This window comes from Argopecten irradians, chromosome 1 (assembly GCF_041381155.1).
Source record: "Argopecten irradians isolate NY chromosome 1, Ai_NY, whole genome shotgun sequence".
Lineage (NCBI taxonomy): Eukaryota > Metazoa > Mollusca > Bivalvia > Pectinida > Pectinidae > Argopecten > Argopecten irradians.
Window position 1 is genome coordinate 34538839 of NC_091134.1, and position 25221 is coordinate 34564059.

The 25221-nt window shown below is 36.0% G+C and overlaps 1 protein-coding gene across 3 annotated transcripts in view; it reads left to right on the top strand.

Moving 5' to 3' along the window:
* The window catches only part of LOC138325247 (synaptotagmin-1-like), a 79770-nt gene that overhangs the window by 16781 nt on the left and 37768 nt on the right, over positions 1-25221 (top strand). The gene's annotated exons all lie outside the window — the stretch shown is intronic.

A 25221-nucleotide genomic window follows, 5' to 3' on the forward strand; every position in this document is an offset into this window, starting at 1 on the left:
CAGTAAATCCAGTCTACAAAGACAACCTTACTAGAAACAAGAAAAAAGTCTTTATATTTTACCAAGTGGTCCATACACATGTTGTGTTGGGCCAGTTTGCACCCAAAGAGAATGGTCTTATTAAACAGAGGTCCTTTTAGAGAGGTGATCTCTAAGACAGGTTTCATTATATCAGACTGATTTCATTTAATAGAGAATTAAATATTTAATTATTTGGAGTTACATTTATTAAATTTTGTCAAATCCTGACCAATTTTTAGATAAAAGGAATGTTTTTTGTGTTCAGTATGTGTAAATTTTCTAAACTGGATGTCGATGGAATCAGCATATTTTTTTTCGGTATATACAGGTTTTCGAGTATACCATTTTTTACTACTATCAGTTAAGAAGAATACACAATGATGCCAGACTACACAGGGGTCTGAATTAGACAAGGGCCAGTTTTGACAGGTTATACTGTATTTCATAATAAACAGTGTCTCCAGCACAGGGATCTGAATTAGACAAGGGCCAGTTTTGACAGGTTATACTGTATTTCATAATAAACAGTGTCTCCAGCACAGGGATCTGAATTAGACAAGGGCCAGTTTTGACAGGTTATACTGTATTTCATAATAAACAGTGTCTCCAGCACAGGGATCTGAATTAGACAAGGGCCAGTTTTGACAGGTTATACTGTATTTCATAATAAACAGTGTCTCCAGCACAGGGATCTGAATTAGACAAGGGCCAGTTTTGACAAGTTATACTGTATTTCATAATAAACAGTGTCTCCAGCACAGGGATCTGAATTAGACAAGGGCCAGTTTTGACAAGTTATACTGTATTTCATAATAAACAGTGTCTCCAGCACAGGGATCTGAATTAGACAAGGGCCAGTTTTGACAGGTTATACTGTATTCATAATAAACAGTGTCTCCAGCAGATGAAGATGAGCAGATGAGGATGCTACTAATTACAAAATTAGTACCTTTTGCCTGTTTTGTGAAACAAGGTGATTTCAGAAAAGAGTTTCAATTTGATATACCTGTAACAAATACTTTTGTCTCAGATTCTTTGCCAATAATGTGGAAAATTGGAAGTAATTTTGCAGCTGCTTATTTAATGTTTTGCATTCAATGAAATATCCATGGTTGCCTTTAAACATTCCTGTAGTAAATTATAACCCGGTGATGAAGAGAACAGTGGCTACAAGACGTTCAGAAAATGTCGAAATTGAGAGAAAACAAATTGCATATTCCCTTGGTAACTGAATTGCATGCTGTTCTTTGACGTTTTTCTTACAAGCATGCTGGTAAGTGAAAACTTGTAACTTGTAATATGCTTTATTGTTTTATTTGATAGGAATCGATAGCTACTACTAACTTTGATTTGATAAAGTTTAAAAATTGATGTGGTAATTATCTCTCCTTGCCTATTAGATGTCACCTGGAATCGGTTAGTTAAATAAACATCAAAATGTGGGTTTAAATAGGTGTTCTGGCATCATTGTAACAGCATTCATGTTTATGACAGAGAATTGGGGGGGGGGGGGGGTTAGTTGGAGCATTAAGTTTTACACTGATTACTAAGAAAACTTAATTTTATGACAAAACTCATTATGTATTCTAAGCTGATGAAATAAAGATTGTTAATTTCGTTACTTTATCATGCTGACATTCTTGCAAATAACTAAATTCTTAATGGGTGATTTGATGTATCAATGAATTAGCACAAAAATACGACATCATTTAGGGGATTAAGTCTGTGTGAAAATTGCCAAAACATAAAGACTAAATATGTATAACTGTGTTGAAATTATAAAGCTATAACCTTATCAAAGAGCAAGTGAACTTATACTTAGATGAAAATGTACATGTGACACATATGCAGGTTGTCTTAGCTACTCCGAAAGTCAAACGTCAGGACCAGATACAGTATATATTAGGCCTGTATCATGATAGGATAAAGAACCACAAGGTTTGCTCAAAAGATTGATTTTGACCTTCATTTAAGGTCACTTTATATTTTAGTAGAGCAAAGATGGTCATAATCAGATTAGCCTAAAATTTATAACAGAAGGAAACTTTCTCCATGATCTTTCAGCTATTGCATTGTGATTCTCTATATGGTAACTGAGAAGGTTCATGTCATTTGGAAGGTCAAAGGTCAATTGGCAGATTTTTAGCCCACCATCATCAGATGGTGGGCTATTCAAATCGCCTTTCGTCCGTGGTCCGTCGTCCGTCCGTCCTTCCGTCCGTCCGTCCGTCCTTCCGTCCGTCCGTCCGTCCGTCCGTTAACAATTCTTGTTACCGCTATTTCTCTAAAAGTACTGAAGGGATCTTTCTCAAATTTCATATGTAGGTTCCCCTAGGACCCTAGTTGTGCATATTGTATTTTGGGACTGATCGGTCAACAAGATGGCCGCCAGGCAGCCATCTTGGATTTTGATAGTTAAAGTTTGTTACCGCTATTTCTCATAAAGTACTGAAGGGATCTTTCTCAAATCTCATATGTAGGTTCCCCTAGAACCCTAGTTGTGCATATTGCATTTTGGGACTGATCGGTCAACAAGATGGCCGGACCAGCCGCCATCTTGGATTTTGATAGTTAAAGTTTGTTACGGCTAATTCTCAGAAAGTACTGAAGGGATCTTTTCTCAAATTTCATATGTAGGTTCCCCTAGGACCCTAGAAGTGCATATTGCATTTTGGGACTGATCGGTCAACAAGATGGCCGCCAGGTAGCCATCTTGGATTTTGATAGTTAAAGTTTGTTACCGCTATTTCTCAGAAAGCACTGAAGGGATCTTTCTCAAATTTCATATGTAGGTTCCCCTAGGACCCTAGTTGTGCATATTGCATTTTGGGACTGATCGGTCAACAAGATGGCCGACCAGCCGCCATCTTGGATTTTGATAGTTAAAGTTTGTTACGGCTAAATCTCAGAAAGTACTGAAGGGATCTTTCTCAAATTTCATATGTAGGTTCCCCTAGGACCCTAGTTGTGCATATTGCATTTTGGGACTGATCGGTCAACAAGATGGCCGCCAGGTAGCCAATTCTTGGATTTTGATAGTTAAAGTTTGTTACCGCTATTTCTCAGAAAGCACTGAAGGGATCTTTCTCAAATTTCATATGTAGGTTCCCCTAGGACCCTAGTTGTGCATATTGTATTTTGTATAAATGCGTTCGTTCGCCTTCCAAAAGTCCTTATATATCAAAATGACAATCAAGTTGTGCTTAAGTTGTTAAGTTAAGATAATTGAAATTATCGAAAAGCTTCATGTAAATTTAACACTTTTCTAAAAATAAATTCTGAAAGCAAGGTAGCGTGGGAATGTCAACATGGATATAGCCAGCTGGGAGGGACGTTTTAGGATTCCTTTAATACAGATTAATTTCTTTGTGCGCAGAGCAATTTTTAAGAGAAATTTTATTTTGTTATTTCATAAGAAATTATACTGGATATATTAACACCATTTTAACCGACTTTAGCTTCCTTTGCCCGACTATTCACTTTAAGAATATTAGTCTCTAAAACCCTGACAGGAAAACAAATACATTTTGCTGTCTTGATAAAAAACAGTAATATTCAATCTCATAACACTGTGAAAATCAATAGTTTTTCTGCCTGCTCCTCTGAGATATGAGTTGCTTGCTTGGAATATACTTGTATTGTACATATCTTTCAATTTGTACTGCGCTGTGAAACCAAGTCTTGGAACACTAAGGGAAGTCTTTCATCTCTGAATTGGTGGTGTGGTGTTTGTCCTGTAAAGTGCTGAAGGACAAGTGCAAAGGTATGGTTTCCTTCTGATCAAAGTGTTACACAGGCACTGATGCTTGTTTTGGGCTCCACCAGACACACAAGTGTTACTGGTATTGGTACTAGATAGAGTCACAGGAGGGGATACAGCGGCTAGTACTGTTTCTGGTATGAGAGAATGTCATAAAGGTCTCTAGTACTATTTCTGGTACAAGAGAAAACTAAAAACGTCACATAGGTCTCTAGTACTGTTTCTGGTATGAGAGAAATGCAATATAGGTATCTAGTACTATTTCTGGTACGAAAGAAAAACGTCACATAGGTCTCTAGTACAGTTTCTGGTATGAGAGAGTGCCATATTCTAGTACTGTATCTGGTACAAGAGAGAAATGTCATATAGGTCTCTTGTACTGTTTCTGGTATGAGAGAATGTCATGTAGGTCTCTAGTACTGTTTCATGGTACAAGAGAAAAACGTCACATAGGTCTCTAGTACTGTTTCATGGTACGAGAGAACAACATCAAATAGGTCTCTAGTACTGTTATTGGTATAAATACAAATGATTTACAATTTACAGAATAATTCATGATTTACATGTTATCATATAGGTTTCTAGTACTTTTATTGGTATGAGAGAATGTCATATAGGTTTCTAGACTCTGTTATTGGTATGAGAGAATGTCTTTATAGGTTTCTCTAGTACTTTTATTGGTATGAGAGAATGTCATATAGGTTTTTCTAGTACTTTTATTGGTATGAGAGAATGTCATATAGGTTTCTAGAAACTGTTATTGATATGAGAGAATGTCATATAGTTTTCTAGTACTTTTATTGATATGAGAGAATGTCATAAAGGTTTCTAGAACTGTAATTGGTATGAGAGAAATGTCTTATAGGTTTCTAGTACTGTTTATTGGTATGAGAGAATGTCATATAGGTTTCTAGTACTTTTATGGTATGAGAGAATGTCATATAGGTTTCTAGAACTGTTATTGATATGAGAGAATGTCATATAGGTTTCTAGAACTGTTATTGATATGAGAGAATGTCATATAGTTTTCTAGTACTGTTATTGGTATGAGAGAATTTTCATATAGGTTTCTAGTACTTTTATTGGTATGAGAGAATGTCATATAGGTTTCTAGTACTTTTATTGGTATGAGAGAATGTCATAAAGGTTTCTAGAACTGTTATTGGTATGAGAGAATGTCTTATAGGTTTTCTAAGTACTGTTATTGGTATGAGAGAATGTCATATTAGTTTTCTAGAACTGTTATTGGTATGAGAGAATGTCTTATAGGTTTCTAGAACTGTTATTGGTATGAGAGAAATGTCTTATAGGTTTCTAGTACTTTTATTGGTATGAGAGAATGTCGGTATAGGTTTCTAGAACTGTTATTGGTATGAGAGAATGTCATAAGGTTTCTAGAACTGATTTATTGGTATGAGAGAATGTCTTATAGGTTTCTAGAACTGTTATTGGTATGAGAGAATGTCATAATAGGTTTCTAGAACTGTTATTGGTATGAGAGAAATGTCTTATAGGTTTCTAGTACTTTTATTGGTATGAGAGAATGTCTTATAGGTTTCTAGAACTGTTTTATTGTATGAGAGAATGTCTTATAGGTTTCTAGAAACTGTTATTGGTATGAGAGAATGTCTTATAGGTTTCTAGTACTTTTATTGGTATGAAGAGAATGTCATATAGGTTTCTAGAACTGTTATTGATATGAGAGAGAATGTCATATAGGTTTCTAGAACTGTTATTGATATGAGAGAATGTCATATAGGTTTCTAGTACTGTTATTGGTATGAGAGAATGTCATATAGGTGTTTCTAGAACTGTTATTGATATGAGTAGAATGTCATATAGTTTTCTAGTACTGTTATTGGTATGAGAGAATGTCTTATAGGTTTCTAGAACTGTTATTGATATGAGAGAATGTCTTTATAGGTTTCTAGAACTGTTTATTGGTATGAGAGAATGTCATATAGGTTTCTAGTACTGTTATTGGTATGAGAGAATGTCATATAGGTCTCTAGTAGTAAACTGAAAACTCACATAGTTTGTACTGTTATGTAGAGAGAATGCCATATAAGTCTCTAGTACTATATCTGGTACAAAAGAGAAATGCCATATAGGTCTCTAGTACTATATCTGGTACAAGAGAGAAATGTCATATAGGTCTCTAGTACTATATCTGGTACAAGAGAGAAATGTCATATAGGTCTCTTGTACTGTTTCTGGTATGAGAGAATGTCATATAGGTTTCTAGTACTGTTTCATGGTACGATGAGAAAAACGTCACATATGTCTCTAGTACTGTTTCATGGTACGAGAGAAAAAACGTCACATATGTCTCTAGTACTGTGTTCATGGTACGAGAGAAAAACGTCACATAGGTCTCTAGTACTGTTATTGGTATAAAACAAATAATTTACAATTTACAGAAATAATTCATGATTTACATATTGTCTTATAGGTTTCTAGTACTGTTATTGGTATGAGAGAATGTCATATAGGTTTCTAGAACTGTTATATATTGGTATGAGACAGAAAATGTCATATAGGTTTGAAGTACTTCTATTGGAATGAGACAGAAAATGTCATAAGGGTCTCTAATACTGTTACTGGTAAAAGTGGGAATGTCACATGGGTTTCATAAGTACTTAAACTGGTATGAGACAGAAAATATCACATCAAGTGATTGATCTTTAGTACTGAAATTGGTATGAGAGAGAACCTGTTATGCTGTTATTTTTATATGAAAGAACATCACATAGTTTCATCTCTCTAACTATATTTATTGGTACAAGAGAGGAATGGGGCAAATCTCTAATGCTGTTATTGTATGAGGGCGAAACGTACCAGAACTTGGGTACCAGAGAGGGAAGGTCAAATACAGAACAGGAAATTATAGAAACTGTACTGTTATTGGTGCAGAAGAGGGAACATTATTTTTATAAGACGGATCACGTAGAGTCATATTGCTAGCATATCATGACATTATCTTACATTAGTTGCTATTTATGTTAATTGTTAGTTATGAGGAATTGTGATGATGTAAGCAAAGTTGATTTCAACCTAAAAGATTGTTTTAGAAAGAAAAAAATATCATGAAATAGTTTTCTTGGAAAGTTTAGTGTTTAAGATTTAATTGAATTCAAACTAAATCTTGATTACATTGTTCAACAATACTGTACATGTGTTTATTTTTTCAAAGAAATTTTCAATCTTACAAATTCTATAGACCTATAAGCTTAGGACTTTACACAGAATTTCCTGTTCTCATGACAATGTATTTAGCTAGTTTATATGCTGAATGGCGTGTTCTCATGCAAGGTATTGAGTTTCAATTATGTGTGGTACATTTACATTGTACATCTGTGATTAAAACCTTCAATTAGGGACTGTAATCATATAACTGGAGAATGCGACTTGACATATAGATTCGAAGGCTGAAGAAGGCACGGTAGCGGTGCTGCCACACAGTGATCTGGTGGTTGTCGTGGAAATCAATAGTGGCCATTTTGGCTTCTACTGCTGTAGAGAAATTAAACTTTGAAGAGTTGATTGATTGCCACAGAAGCATGGAGAAAAAAATTGAAGAATAAGGCTGTAGGTGGCCAACTTCACAACCAGGCCTTCAGTGGCTGATAATGGCAGCCAAGTTCCCTAGCTCCGATGGTGACAATAATCATTACACACCAAACATAAGATCTGCTTCCGTAAACCTTGGGACAGAGATTAACACGTCCACAAAATTTTAGTAGATATTGTAGCTAAATCTATAACTTGAAGGTGCCCAGATTGTAACATGCAAAAGCCTTGGGGCATATAGGTTATAGCTTCTGCAAATTAAATATAGAAATTTAGCTGCTTCAGCTTCAGACATGTGAGAAAATAGTTTGCAGTTTCTATATCATGGGGGAATAGATTGTTACTTAAATGAAGAGCAGAGATTTTAGCTTCTACACCTTCAGGGCAGAAATCACAGATCCTACAAATGGAGGGTAGCAGGAAGGAGTAGATATGATAGGACCAGTATTTGGCCTTAATTTTTCAGGCCAAAAAATATTAACTCTTATCCACATCAATTTCACTTCAATGAATACTCTCATACTTGCCATTCATCAAAACATAACTTTTTATAACCATGTACATGATGTGCTCCACCTATGACTTCACCAAATTGATGATTTTCCTCTTCTTGCCGAATTTTGCTAGAAATTCATCATCTTTAGGTTAGAAAAGGCCTGAAATGGATTTGGCCGCCACCTTGGAGCAACTTTATATTTTGCATGGATATGCGTAAATACACGATACACAACGTGTGAAAATCTCTTTCTGCTCCACGGAGGCAGCCGCATTCATTTATAGAGAAAACCACTCAAAAAGTATGATTTTTTAAGGATTTTTGTGAAAAATGGCGGGAAACTGCATGTTGATAACGTCATAGTGAACATAATTGGCACATGCTGGATATTTTTGGGATGTAATGTGTTAGCAAATGTATTCGACTGTTATATGGCAAATTATGTTGTTCTTTACTGGAGAATTAATTTTGCGGCCATATTCAATGCATGGCATCTAGAATGAAAATTGTTACTTTGACACAATAATGGCTGACAACCTATCTTGGAGGTAAGATATTGTTTAGTAGAGATAGCAGCTGTTAAAATATTGAAAGAGAGATTGAGTAAATTGAAGGACTCGAGCTCTGCATTCAGAACACTAATGCAATCTCTATTTAGATGCAAAAGTATTCAGCCTATAACTTCCACAAATGTTGGCGACAAGATAGGTATTCATGATAGTTATCTTAGGATTGTGTAACTTTGCTGAATATTTAGTTTAGGATGAAAAGCCATTGTTTTCAGGAGAGTTGTAACAGCAATTCATTATTTACAATCATTCACCAAAGTCTGTGAGGACTACCATGATTTTGCCCAATTCAGGTTTTCATTTAAATCTTTAACTAGCCGGTTCTAGAGGCCTAAAATGGTTGTGTGTTACATGTCTACAATAAAAGCAGCTCTTTAGGTTAGTAGTACTAGTGTTTGTTCTCGATGGACTGTATGTCCATGGTTAATTATGTATGGGATCTGAATCCCATTCTTGAGACCCAGGTTACCTTTCAAGGACTGTTTACCACTGAGGAATTTCCATTTGCAGTCGCTGTGGATCTGCTACGCAATAAAGCTCAGTTGCTTTTTTAAAGGTCAAACAACGGTCATGGTCACTCTGGAATTAGATGAAAAAAATTCTTTTCATAAATGGTAGAAATAAATATCCTATAAACCTATAATATTGAGTGTGAATTTGAATTTCTAAATAAAATGGAAAAAAATAGGGAGCTTGTATGGATCTCTCAAAGCTTAATTCCTTCACCCCTGAAGACAAATTTAGATGCATCCAACTCAAGGCCTGGAACAGTCCATAGTGAAATTTCAGTGGTGAATGACTTAATTCAGTTATCTGAAGAACAAATTTTGAGCTTGATACAAAAGACGTTTAGGTCACAGATTGCCTTGATTACTGTTTTGGATGACTTAGTAAGAGTTTATCATTGAAAGAGGTTTGAGCAAAAGTATTTGAAATTAAAGCTTGTTGTTAATGTTGAGTGCATGAATTATTCTGTGTGATCTATGGTAGGTAATGTGATTCTGAATTACAAGGTAAAGTTTACCTTTGGGAAATATATGTAGTGAGAATGCTGGAGTGAGTCAATCATCGGTGACCAGGTAGTTCAATCGGTAGAGCATTTGGCTATAGTGTTTTGAGGTCTTGGGTTTGAGCATCGGTCTAGATCTGGCCACTACATTTTCTCCTCTCCTGTTACAATACCTGGTACGTTGTTAAATTGGTAGCCACAATCCACCAAAAGTGAAGGTCATCATTGCTATGGAGAAACAGATTTACCAGTAGCAATGTAGGTTTTTTTTTAAAACTTTAATTACACAATGTACCTATGAAAATTTTTGCACACATTTTTTTCGGAAAATGTGTTTTAATAAAAAAAAGAAGGGAATATGTTCAGAATTTTCATTCAGCAAGTAATCAGATCATATATGATACAACTGCTAAATTATTTCCACAAATATTGAAGCTCTTTCCTGATACCAAGTAGAGGAAATATTGCTCTGTACACTTGGGGGAAAATGCCTTCCATATTTCACAAAAGTCCTCTTCCTGTGTCTGAGAAGCAAGCCATGCATTAAGCAAGCTTTAATTTGATTGTAATCCAATTTTTACCTTCCCAATTACAGAAGAGAGTACCTAGTTAAAATCCATTTGCTTGGCATATTGGTGTCTTTTTACCAGACTAGATTAGTACAGTAGTTGAATATCCTTAAGTTAATTTGATTATTTGGCTAGCAGACTGAAATTTGACACTGGAGGATAGTAGGAGCACTAAGTGTAGTATGTTGTGAATTCATTCCTCGGCTATACTGAATATTGATCAAGATATTGCACAAATTTAGACTGACATATAACTTAATCTTGGCGAACTTGCAATTGTTTTGAAATGGAAACTAGTAGCTGTGAAAAAAGGGTGTTTGCAGTATTCAATGTTGCTTTTGTTTTTGGAAGCATTGAATATATAAGTCCATCTGGTGGAACAGCATAGCATGCAAATACAGTTATTTGGCATTAAGGCCATTTTGCACAGTCAAAGCAATGCAATAAATATAGGCCGGATACAATTCACATGTAACAATGCTTATAAATTTGAAATGGTGTTCATCTTTGTTGTAAATGCTCCTCAAAATGCCAAGCTGTTGCTGTTTTATAAGATGTGTTGATTTCGTTTTCCAAACATACTTGCCACAAACCTTGCTACCTCTACTATTTTCATATTGATAAACATGTACCCTTGCTTGTCTTCAAACTATCAAGCAGTTCTTGGTAGTTTTTCTGCTTTCATGCAGATAGCTCTTTTTGGTTTAATTTGTCTACTTGAATTCTTCAAAAAAAACAAAACTATCACTTCTTTTAACAATAAACTCTTCTAGTTTTTTGTCTTGTATATATTTCAAATACCAGGTAGTAAAATTTGTCTAGCATGTTTGTCTGGGTTTTTAAATACCATTACCCCATGCAGTCATATTTGTCAGGTTCAGATCTTTGGCATTTAGTGTGTCCATGTTGTTGCTGAGTCTAAGGCTTGGTATAGTCCAGGCACTTCTTAGCTGTGCTTTAAACAGTCATAAATATATTAACTTGGCTTAACTGACAAAGACAGTTGAGCCCACGGGCTCCATATAGACTTGTTCAGTATAAAGAAGATTAATCAATATTGTGGATTCTTATGTAAATCTTGTTCTCCTATAGACTGGCATTGTTCTGGAAACATCACAGTATCTACAGGATGATATATCTTATCGTCTTAAAAGCAATGATCGATGTTGATTACGATCAAATCAAATGATAGTTTAATTGGGTTTTGTATCAATGAGTAAATATAAAATATTTTTCGATGCAGTGGAACTTGGTTGATACGAACTCGGATAATTCGAAAACCCGGCTTGATACGAAGTTCTTTGCCGGTCCCGGCCGAATTCCCTCTTTATCTTTGTTTAGAGAGCTCAGATAATTTGAATTCGGAAAACTCGAAGAACTCAGATAATACGAAGTAAATTTTGGATCCGAATGACAAATATCATACATAAAATGTTCTTATAACTCGAAATGAGATTTTTTGGACATCCTGCCGTAGAACAGAATTTCAAAATATATGTCTCGGTTTTATTGTTATAATTTTGCAACTACCATCAGCGATTTTGACATCTCTCTTGTTCACATCGTTTCACGACATGGAACTAGTCTATATATATCAAGTAAAGAAATCATCAGTAGACATGAGAACTCACTTAATTCGAACACTCGGATAACTCGAAGTTTTATCTCGGTCCCTTCAAGTTCGTATTAACCGAGTTCCACTGTAGTTAATTTATTTAATTTCATAACTATTGTAGTAATTTAAAAAGAATATTGATCTAAGTTATTGATCTACCTCTAGCCCTCGTTTACCTCACTTTCACAGTCCCTGTGTGGGACATTTCCCAGATACTAGCTAACTGTAGGTCAAAGGTTTTTCATCAGATACTCTGGCTTAATTTCCTCCACCTCTCATTAATTAGTTCTTTAAGGAAGTATTGAACAAAAGAAGATTTCTTATCATGATTAACCTCTATTTGATGTTGATGATATCAATTTCTACATTTGATAGATAATTTAGTTCTATTGATGTTCATTAATAGCATGGTCAAGTGTGTGCTATAAAATGAATACATTTGTATCTCAATAAAATGCCCAGAAAGCAAAGGTTTAGTTTATTGAAGTGAATTTCTTACACTTAGTATCCTCATTATGAAACTACATGTATTATAAATGTACTTTTAAGCCATTAAAATCTAATTAGTTTAATAAACAATCAATCAATAAATGTATAATATTTACAAAATTTAATGCAGTCATCAATACTGTTAATCCATATATACCTGCTAATTACCTTAATTGAGACTTCTATTGTTACTGTTTTTGTCATTATATTATTATGTATCCCACACCTTTTGTATAATGTTCTATATAAACATTGAAGGAACTGGTCCATTTTATTATCCACCCTATAAATCAATGGCGTCCCTAACATTTGATTCTATCATAACATTGTGCATTCATTATTGATATATTTCCTTGTACAAATATTGTCTAATTGATATTTAGTGGACACACTTTGGAATGAAACACATAGCTATATAAACGTTGAGAGTATTTTATTTTATTGTCCTTTAAAACACCGGGTATCGATCAGACCGTCTAAAGATTGATGAGAGTTTGTGAGTTAATGCAGCACACCATCACCATCAGTCCTTGATTTTAAAGTTCAGTTTCACCATCGAAGAGCTTTAAATCTGCTATCAACTGTAAACTTTAAGTACTTGTATGTTAGAAGTGCATTTTTTACAGTTTTCTCTCTCCATCAAAGCTGTAAATCGATCAATGAAGGTTGTTTTCATCTTTGATGTTTGGCTATGTAACATTATGTTTTAATGTTTTAAAGTTCATTTTTTTTGTGGTAAATAATTGCATTGATCTGTTTGTATGCGTTACTATCAAAATGTGGTACAAGCTTTGCGATTTCTTTCAGACAAACAAGATGTCAGCTTTATTTGTATATTTGTACCATAACATTCTTCAAAATTGCTTCAGTGGATTTTCAAGGTCAAGGAAAAGGTCATAGAACTTTGTAAAGATCAACTTTTACCCCCGTAAGTCATTGTGCGTATATGTAAAACGGAACTGCATCTTTAGAACAATTAATTTCATGACAGGAACATTTTTAGGTCACCTGAGACGAAGTTTCAAGTGACCTATTATAATCACCTTTTGTCCTTCGTCGTCCGTCGTCTGTCATGCGTCGTATGTCCGTAAACAATTTACATTTTCGACTTCTCAAAAACCACTGAAGCAAATTCAATGAAATTTTGCACAAACCTTCTAAGTCATAAGGCCAATCAAAATTGTGAATTTTATGGTCCCTGCTCCCCAGGGGGCTGTGGGAGGGGCCAAAAGGGGTAAAATTGACTATAATTTAAAAAATCTTTTTCTCCACTCACAGATGTGATGGAATCAAATACTCATCACAGATAGAAAGGTCTAAAGGTTCTTTACAAAAATTGTGAATTATACGACCCTGGGGTCTCAGGTTTCCCCTTGAGGAGGGGGTTAAGTTTACTATAGTTTATATAGGGAAAACACATTTTTGAGCATTATTTGGTCATTTGTAAAAGGAAATGAGTCAAAATTTGTCAGAATTATCCCTATGAAATGGCCATTGAATCCTATTAACAAATTTTCCATGACTGACTCCCAGGGGCCTTAGGAGTGGGGCCATAAGGGGTCAAATAAGCTAAACCTTCAAAAATCTTCTTCTGAAATTCTGGAACTGGTAGAATCAAATATTCTTCATAGATGGAAAGGTCTTAAGGTCCTTTACAAAAATTGTGAATTATATGACCCTGGGGTCTCATGTTTCCCCCTGGGGAGGGGATCAAGTTTACTAAAGTTTATATAGGTAAAACACATTTATGAATGCTATCTGCTTATTTTTCATAGGAAATTAGTCAAACTGGGTTAGAATTATTAGCCTGAGATAGCATTTTATCGTCATATCCATATTGGTCCTTGCCGACCCCCAGGGGCCTTAGGGGCACTGAGCCAAATTGGGTCATATAGGCTAAAATTTCAAAATTCTTCTTCTGAATTCATAGATTTGATGAAACCAAATACTCTTCATAGATTGGAAGGTCTTAAGGCCCTTTACAAAAATTGTGAATTTCATGGCCCTGGGATCTCAGATTTTCCCCTGGGGAGGGGTCAAATTTACTATAGTCTAAATAGGAAAAACACATTTATGAACATAATTTGCTTAGTTTTAATAGGAAATGAGTCAAACTGGGTTAGAATTATTAGCCTGAAATAGCATTTTAACACCATATCCATATTGGTCCTGGCTGACCCCCAGGGACCAGAGGGGCGGGGCCAAAATGGGTCAAAATGGCTAAAATTTCAAAATTCTTCATCTGAATTCACAGGTTTGATGGGACCAAATAATCTCCATAGATTAAAAAGTGATAAAATCACTGACACTGACTGACTTCTAGTTTGGTTTTGTTGTTTAACGTTAGCAAAGCAAATTGGAATTTTAAGCATAAGGTTTGGTAACATAATACACTAACTATCAAAATTAAAAACAAAAAATAAAAATTCAAATACGAAAGTTCAACTTTAAAGTTTATTTTAATTCGTAAATAATTTTTATAGATTTGAACAAACTTTGCAATGCTCTTTCTGTAGCAGCACTCAGGTGACCGTCAAGGCCTCTTGTTTTCTTTACAAATTCCTTACTGTTGAGTACAATGTGTCAAGACTGTTCCATATTCATGCAATGAGTCCTAGTTAGTAAACATATGTACAAGAGTGACTAGAGTCGAAACATGTCAACAACTATCTGATTAAAAAAATCAGCTTACTGGAAGGAACAACCGTGTTGGACTCGCTCTTTTATATTTGTACAAAATGTTAATTGCCTCAAGTCTCTTTTCTACCTTTTAAGTATGTATTGAAATACTGAAGCTTATGGCAATCTATCTATATAAGAAAACAATGGTTAATTTCAGGTGAACTTCCATCCTAATGCTTTAGCCTGAAAACAATAACTGAACATTTCAGATTTACTTAAAGGAATATTTTAGCTTAACTATTCATCTGTTGTGGTAAACAATGGGTTATATTTCAGATGACGTATTTCTTTGTTCAGCTCTTGCAGCAAACAATGGCTTATATATCATATTATCCCCGGATCATTGCCGTAACACATGAACGTAAACCAATTATAGAAACAAAGTGTTGTGACATATATAACCTCACTGACGCTTGATCACTTTATAATCCGGTTGTCATGGACCATCCAACATGATAATAATCCTAATCTCTAAAGTTAAAGACAGACTTGTTTACCAATTAATGCGGGTCATATACAGGTGATTATTGCCGTAATGGATCATCACTGGAGTTGCTATGGTAACATATTTACTCTTATTAGTGTTACAATTGTACTCATGTTCCAGCCCCGTTTCTCCTGTCCTATCCCGTGTCCTGTCCTATCCGATGTCCCGTCTTGTCCTATCCCATGTCCTGATCGGTCCCATCCAATGTCCCCTCATGTCCTATCCCATGTCCCGTCATGACCTATTTCATGACCAGTCAAGTCCTATCCCATGCCTGTCCTGTTCTGTTCTATCCCATGTACCGTCATGTCCTATCCCATGTCCAATCATGTCTTATCCCATGTCCTGTCCTGTCCTATCTCATGTCCCGTCATGTCCTATCCCATGTACCGTCATGTCCTATCCCATGTTCTGTTCTGTTCTATCCCATGTCCCATCATGTCTTATCCATGTCTGTTCCTGTCTATCCATGTCCTCATGTCTATCCCATGTCCTCCTTTCTGCTCTGTCTATCCCATGGTCATGTCCTATCCATGTCCTTCATGTCCTATCCCATGTCCCGTCATGTCCTATCCCATGTCATGTCTTCCCATGTCCCCATGTCCTATCCCATGTTTTGTCATGTCCATGTTCATGTCCTATCCCATGTTCTGTTCTGTTCTATCCCATGTCCCATCATGTCCTATCCCATGTTTTGTCATGTCCTATCCCATGTTCTGTTCTGTCTATCCCATGTCCCATCATGTCCTATCCCATGTTTTGTCATGTCCTATCCCATGTCCTGTCTGTTCCTATCCCCATGTCCATGTCTGCATGTCCTATCCGTCTGTTTGCCATGTCCATGTCATGTCCTATCACCTATCCATGTCCTTCTGTCTATCCCATGTCCCATCATGTCCATCCATCCCATGACCTATCCTATTCCATGTCTTGTCATGTCCAATCCCTTGTCCCATCATGTCCTATCCCATGTTCATTAAACATGTTCCATTCATAAATGTCAAGTAGATTTAAGGATATGACACGTTATAGTGGTGGATGAAATACAGAATACCTCAAGAAAAAACACCAACCTGCAGTCTGTACCTAGCATCTGCTCGGAAACCTAATAGCCATCATTAGCATTGCTACATGATAGATTTTCTTCAAAATGTTGCAGTATCTGTAGAGTACATGTGTATATGAAGTTTATAGCAATTCAAAAACATCAAAATACAATTTAAGATGTCTCTTACTATAAAACGTCTTGCTGACCCCATAGACCATGAAACAGCTCTGACATGACATGCATACAAATTGGCCTGAAGATGATCATTGGTTGATAACTTGGTGCTGGATTTCTATGTCTAGACTCAGCCCCCATATACAAACAGGAACAAAATACCTTGACATTTGATGACACAGACTCACAAGACTCTCACTTTCTCCTGTCTTGATTGGAGATTTTTATCTCGTAATGAAAAACAATTGTGTCTGGATGCAACTGCCATTGACATGAATATTTAACATAAATCATCATGTGTTTTGTTATTGATATCAGTTTCATATACTTCTTTAATTAGGGACATGTAAATGGTTGAGTTTCGCATAGGGGTTTAAATTGCTTAACTCGTGCACCCCTGGAAATTCATTATGAACTCTTCCAGCATTCGAATAGGAAGAGTTTAAATGTGTCTTTAGGGGTGAATGAGTCAATATGTCGAACATTCTACCATCAATAAAGTCTTTCACCAAAGAGTGTGTCACAATAGCTACTAGATATTAGTACCAATAGTCATCTGACCCGAAGGGTCAGGATGACCTATAGTCGTCATGTTTCGTCCGTCCCGTCGTCGTCCATCCATTTTTGAACTTCTTCTCAAGTTCTACTGGTGCGATTTAGCTGAAACTTGCATGAAATGATCCTGACATGGTCCCGACAAAGTGTTGTTATTTTTCGGGTCGATCTGAAATCCAAGATGGCGCCGCCACAGCCGCCATCTTGAAAACACATTTTGAACTTCTTCTTCTCAAGTTCTACCGGTGCGATTTGGCTGAAACTTGCATGAAATGATCCTGACATGGTCCCGACAAAGTGTTGTTATTTTTCGGGTCGATCTGAAATCCAAGATGGCCGCCACAGCCGCCATCTTGAAAACACATTTTGAACTTCTTCTCAAGTTCTACCGGTGCGATTTGGCTGAAACTTGCATGAAATGATCCTGACATGGTCCCGACAAAGTGTTGTTATTTTTCGGGTCGATCTGAAATCCAAGATGGCCGCCACAGCCGCCATCTTGAAAACACATTTTGAACTTCTTCTCAAGTTCTACCAGTGCAATTTGGCTGAAACTTGCATGAAATGATCCTGACATGGTCCCGACAAAGTGTTTTATTTTTCGGTGTCGATCCAAAATCCAAGATGGCCGCCACAGCCGCCATCTTGAAAACACATTTTGAACTTCTTTCTCAAGTTCTACTGGTGCAATTTGGCTGAAACTTGCATGAAATGATCCTGACATGGTCCCGACAAAGTGTTGTTATTTTTCGGGTCGATCAAAATCCAAGATGGCCGCCACAGCCGCCATCTTGAAAACACATTTTGAACTTCTTCTCAAGTTCTACCAGTGCGATTTGGCTGAAACTTGCATTAAATGATCCTGACATGGTCCCGACAAAGTGTTGTTTTTTTCGGGTCGATCTGAAATCCAAGATGGCCGCCACAGCCGCCATCTTGAAAACACATTTTGAACTTCTTCTCAAGTTCTACCAGTGCGATTTGGCTGAAACTTGCATGAAATGATCCTGACATGGTCCCGACAAAGTGTTGTTATTTTTCGGGTCGATCCAAAATCCAAGATGGCCGCCACAGCCGCCATCTTGAAAACACATTTTGAACTTCTTCTCAAGTTCTATTAGTGCGATTTGGCTGAAACTTGCATGAAATGATCCTGACATGGTCCCGACAAAGTGTTGTTATTTTTCGGGTCGATCCAAAATCCAACATGGCCGCCACAGCCGCCATCTTGAAAACACATTTTGAACTTCTTCTCAAGTTCTACCTGTGTGATTTGGCTGAAACTTGCATGAAATGATCCTGACATGGTCCCGACAAAGTGTTGTTATTTTTCGGGTCGATCTGAAATCCAAGATGGCCACCACAGCTGCCATCTTGAAAACACATTTTGAACTTCTTCTCGAGTTCTACCAGTGCGATTTGGCTGAAACTTGCATGAAATGATCCTGACATGGTCCTGACAAAGTGACCCCATATGTAATTAATTTTACTATTGCCAAGGTAGTCAGATGACCGTTGTGGCCCTTTGGGCCTCTTGTTGTGTTATATAGTATCTAAGCTTAGTAGTTCAGGCTCTGATTTCTCGAACCAAATTGCAGACTAATGCTTGGCATGGGTCACAATGATCGGCCGGTATCCGGGGATAGAGGGTGATCGGGAGCACACCGGTGGTTTTGCCATTTTTCTGACATCAGATAACACAGGTAAAATATTAACTTATCACACATCATTTACATAAAAAGGATGCCATGTGGTAATCTTACTGCATCTGTTTCGAAAGAGAACTTTTTGGGGACCGGTGAGACAGGGAATATTGACTGAACATATAATGCTAATCGGCCGATTATCATATGATGTCTGGGTGATAATTAGCTATTCACAGGAAATTGTACGAATATCGCCCGAGAATCTTATGGAAAAAGGAACGATAGTTGTAACAGGCCTGATGGAATTGCGGGAGGTGTGATTGCCGTTCGATTCCCGGCCGAATATCGGATGATACTAAACGGTGCATGAAGGATATGTTGCCAGTTATGAAAATCTACAGAACACCGGAGAGATTTTAACTTTGACTTAAAACTCTTAGGGCACCTCCCCGATTATGCCTGAAAGCCTTGGCCAACGGCCATCCATGACTTGTGTCCGGCTGGGAATCAGACCAAAATGAATAAAAACTATGCCGGGAGTACATCCTAAGCCTAATCGGGAGGGGTTGTAACTAAAGCATAAAGACAAAACTGAAGTTTTTCTCTTTTTGTAACTTATATGAAAACTTTAGACTTAAGTCAGTTTTGTTTCGAGAAATCAGGGCCGGGTCACTGACATGCAACCACTATACTTTCAGTTCTTAGCCTCACTTGATATTGTCAATATGATTATTATAGCTAAGTTGTTCGGGGATGTCAGACATTCTACCACTATAGCCCTCGATTCCACCTCTGTGTCTATAGGAGTTAAATTGTTACTGTTTCATAATGTCTCACAAAGTATTGCAATAGTTATTATCATTTACAAAGTCTTAATCCTCATGCCATTAAATTGTTGATGCTTTACAATCCGATATAAACATACAGGATTATCCAATAATGTGTCAGGTTTGGGAGATTCAGAGGAAAGCCAGAGCATGAAAAAAAAATCATCAACCTATTTATAGTCAGTACCTGGCAGCTGAAATACCATCGAAAACTTAAATGGTATTACTAAAAGGAAGAAGCAATTGTTTGGCTGCTGTGTTTTGCTTTCATGTCATGTTTCTGAATAAGAGCAGCCACTTTTAGTATGGCATTCTCAAGAGACTTGACTGAATTTCCGATATACATGTAATGTTTGTCTCTCTTGGAAACCTGCTACAGAAAAGTTCGGTGAAATTTTGATGTCAATTGACCTGAAAGATGTTTTCATTTCTTTACAAACTTCTAAGCCTAACTTTGGGAAAATTGTAGATCATTAATTAAGATATCTCAGCTTTATCCTGAAAATAAAATAACTATATTATCATTTGTCTGTAATAAATCTCAAGGGTACAGTTTTATCCATACTTGTATTATCAGGACTTGAAGTCTTACAAGAAAGCCTTCTTGTTAATAAAAGTATCAAATTGGATGTTTCTCACATATTTGCAAAAAAATAAGTTGACTGCAGCTTAAGTCAAGAGATTTTTACATTGCTGCTTGCAGAAATACCCCGCAAATGCTGGTTGACCATGCATGGCCACTTAGCCAGACTTGCGAATTGTATAGATTTTTGTGAGTGGAGAAATGGCAGTAGGCTATCTGTCACCATTACCGAATCAAATATGGCTATGTATAGATTTGTTTAGAGGAGAAAGCCCAGTGGTGCTCTCACCTTATGGGAAACATTTTGTCTGTAGATCGTTTATGCCAGGATACTGGTTCTGGTTGCCATACTACCGCTGGAAGCGAAGTCAAGAATGATTGAATCAGCAACATAATATGGACAGGTCTGGCTATAACTAGCCATTGTAACACCGCACTACTAACATTGCGTTAACAACTTTTGGTCAGGATTTGTTTATCAACTGTCGTCTCTCTCTTGATCTTGGTTTCGCTGACCAGTACTGTGAAAATCAATACACCAGAAATGTCTTGATGTAGGAATTCCAAGCACTGTAGAAATGAGCTGGTCGTAAAAATCTGTTGACAAAAAACGAAGGCTTAAAAAAATCACAGAAATATCAGTATATTCTAATTGTTGTTAACCTTATAAGTAACCTTTGAAATTCTCAATAACAATATTATGATATTGCTATATTGCTACCCCGCTAGTTATACAAATTCCAATATTCATACATATATCATGTTTTATACTTGTGCGGTACTGATTTGAGATGGAAATCAATACCAGATATGATATAATATGCTCTAATTCTGTAATCAGTGTAATTTTCCCAGTCCGTGATTGACTTCATTTCCTGTCCCTGATAATGGGAGGGCAGCGCCAGATTCAGTAATGGTAATATCTGTGCTAAGGAGTGGCGATCATTCGTGATGAATAACCGATGTTATATATGTATAGGATCTTATTTAATTACTTGGCTGGTGAATTGGTTTATTGGATATTCTAGAAAACAAAGGGAAAGGTGATGGTTCTGGAAATTCACGAATCCCTTGGTACTGCAGTTTATTGGTGTTGTGTCTATATAGCTCGGATCTCTTCTAGAACTTTCTTTTAAAAGCATGCATGAACAAGTTAAAATGTCGAACCTGCATGATATGTGGGAAATCTAAACACAGGTGATTGGCAATAATAAGATATAATTGTTCATGAAGTATTTATGTTTCCTACATCTTTATAATATGGGGGGGGGGGGGGGGGGGCTGCGGTGGCCAAGTGGTTAAGATGTCGCAAGATATTACAACAAGCCCTTCACTTCTGGGTTTGTGAGCTCAAATCCCATGTGTGGCATTTGACTGGTACTGATAATTGGGTTCGGTGGTTTTTCTTGAGGTGCTCTGACTTTCCTACACCAACAAACCTGGCACTGGAATAGGAAACCTTAGTAGATTGTACCTTAAATTTGGGATGGATTCTGTAAGGTTTTTTTGGCTTGTTACAATTATCTATCTTATGGTTTTCTTCAAAAATGAATTCCAAATTATTAAGTTTTTATTTTTAACCTATGTCCATGCAGTAGGATATTCACTGCACATTTGCAAACTAAGTAAATTGCAACAAAATTAAATCATACAAGTTTCCTTTTAGGTTGGGGTGTGTACAGAATATTTATTAGTCTTTCAACTTCTTGTAAGAAAATTTATGTCTGCAAATTCCTGTTATAGACATCGATAGACTTTCCATTAATTACCATAACCAAAGTACACATGCTCTCAGCATTTCTTTTACTATACACTCTGTTACCTTTACCAATAATTAGCATATATGAAAGTCGCCCAACGTTATGAGAATCATTCCATGATCTGTACGAACAAGTTCTTTTTTTCTATTCATTGTGTTTATGTTACATAACTCATACCATGTGATCAGCAGGTTTTAATTGAAGGGTGCATGTATTATGTGTCATTAGTTTGTACATGGATTGAATATATATATGTTGTAGGTGTTAGGATAAAATTATTCGGTAAAATTTTTAGTAATAATTTTGCTTTCATCGCAAAATTTTACATCTGCCGGCAAACCCTAGTAGATTGTACCTTAAATTTGGGATGGATCCTTCGGGTCAGATGACCTATTGTCATCATGCACCGTCCGTCGTTGTGCGCCGTGCGTAAACTTTCCATTCAAACAACTTCTTCTCAATAACTGAAAGGCCCAGGGTACTGATATTTGGCCTGTAGCATGCTGGGGTGAAGGGCTACCAAGTTTGTTAAAATGAATGACCTTGACCTTCATTCAAGGTCACAGGGGTCAAAAAAACTAAAATCTTCAACGACTTTTCTCAAGAACCAGAAGGCCCAGGGTACTGATATTGGACCTGTAGCATTCTTGGATGAAGGGCTACCAAGTTTGTTCAAATGAATGACCTTGACCTTCATTCAAGGTCACAGGGGTCAAATAAGCTAAAACCTTTTAAACAACTTCTTGTAAATAACTAAGAGGCCTAGAGACCTGATATTGGGCCTGTGACATGCTTGGGTGAAGGGTTACCAAGTCTGTTCAAATGAATGACCTTGATCTTCATTGAAGGTCACAGAGGTCAAATATGCTAAAATCTTTAAACGACAACGTTGTATTGTGCTAATAATCACATGACCATTAAGGCCCATGGGCCTCTTGTTTTGGCTTGTTACAATTATCTATCTTATGGTTTTCCTCAAAAATGAATTCCAAATTATCAAGTTTTTATTTTTAACCTATGTCCAGTAGGATATTCACTGCATATTTGCAAACTTAGAATAAAAGTAAATTGCAACAAAATTAAATCATACAAGTTTCGTTTTTAGGTTGGGGTGTGTACAGAATATTTATTAGTCTTTTAACTTTTTGTAAAAATATTTATGTCTGCAAATTCCTTGTATAGACATCGATAGACTTTCCATTAATTACCATAACCAAAGTACACATGCTCTCAGCATTTCTTTTACTACACTCTGTTACGTACCTTTACCAATAATAAGCATATATGAAAGTCGTCCGACGTTATGTGAATCATTCCATGATCTGTACGAACAAGTTCTTTTTTTCTATTCATTGTGTTTATGTTACATAACTCATACCATGTGATCAGCAGGTTTTAATTGAAGGGTGCATGTATTATGTGTCATTAGTTTGTACATGGATTGAATATATATATGTTGTAGGTGTTAGGATAAAATTATTCGGTAAAAAATTTAGTAATAATTTCGCTTTCATCACAAAATTTTATATCTGCCGGTAAAAATGCTTTACTTTGTATTATATTTTTATGATCTGTATTTGTTAAATAGCTAAATGCATTACATGATTCTTGTCAACATTTTTATGATCGACATTATGCCTTTAGCATAAATGAAAGCAAAGTGGTAATTAACTGTATTTTGCATTTATTGCATTTTGATAAAAAAAAATCCCTGATAATTACTGGTGATTTGTACATTCCTTTGATATTCAGAAAATTTAAACATCTATTCAGTAAGCACATATTTCAATCTGTTAATGTGACACTTAAAAAAAACTTTTATTTCATCAAAGTATCAGTATAAAAATGTTATTCTTTTATTATCTGCCTCAAAAAGCCATGTGAAAAGGTCTGCATCATATTAACAAGAAAACCTTTTCATATTCACATTTTCAAGGTACAGACATTCATTTCTGATCATCCTAATACATAGTTGTGCGTCACTACATCTATTGTTTTTGTTACATGTTAAACTGAGCATGAAGCTACATTGGGTTTAATACCTTACATGTCTCTGTGTGTTTTACATAATTGATACGCTACCAAATTTATCCCTATGGGGAATGATCGTTATCAGCAGTTTATCTACCCACACCTTTGACTACATGACGTAGAAATACTCGTCACAGACTATAGCCAGCACTATGTAACCTTTGACAAATATGTCTCTGTTGCAGAATAAAAAAAACTTTATCTTTTTATCCTATTTTTGGTGGTGCAATGGGATGATACATCTATTTGATAGAAATGTTTTGAATCTTTCACATACAATTATGTACTTAAATGTATAGACTTTGCTGAAATAGCACTTGCCAGAATGCTGATCAAATTGAGATGGAATGTCTTTGTGTAGGTGAAAGGGGAGAAAGTAAGATGATTCTGTTTCCAGCAAAATTTCTCTTATATAACTCTCCCCAAGGGCAGATAACTGACTCCAACATTAGTTTTATGCGATTCAGTAAAAAAGATTAATGAGGATTTAACTGGAAGACCTGCGTCATAACCTGAGACGCAAGTTTAGATCTACGAATGCTGGTGTTTTTTATTCAGCATTATAATGTTATTTTCCTTTCCTAATGAACTTTTTGGGAGTTGTAATAATTAGCCTACCATTCATGCAAAACTGTTTTGTTTCAGCTTCTCGGATAATTTCAGATCAATTTTTCATCAAGTTCGACCACCATCGAATCGCTCCTGCTTAAGGTTTATGAAATAGAATCTGCCAATCACTAGTAAATGTCAGATGGCGAGGTGATTATTGGGCGATTAAGTGTAATCAGGTATAAATATGTTGAATTATATAATGTTTCCTATATAAAGAAAGAAATAGGTTGTTGTCGTATATATAGGTACAAAATGATTCTGCTCTCCATTGATTGGTCCAACTTACTGTAAACCAGCTTATTTTCACATATTTTTGCAATTCAGTTTTGCAATATTTATTTCACAAGCAACATATTAAAAATTTAAGAAAGTAATTGTCGCGAAACTGACTTGAAGGCTGTTTGTATGGATAACTTTGAAGGAAATCATTGTATACTGTAAAGGTGTAATACTCAGATGTTACTTATAATGATTTAAATGAAAAAATTCGAAAACCTTCGTGATTTCAAACTATTTCCTCGTCAATGATGCACACAATTAAACAAATTCTGTGTGCAAATATTGTATATATTAGCTGTAATATATTGTATAGTGCCATTAGATTCAAGATTTTAGGGTAACAATTGAGAATAATAATGCTAATTATATATACAACTGCAACTTTATGTGATGAAGTGGTATATGAGTTTTAAGTTCAACATCAGGGGCTGCATTGAGC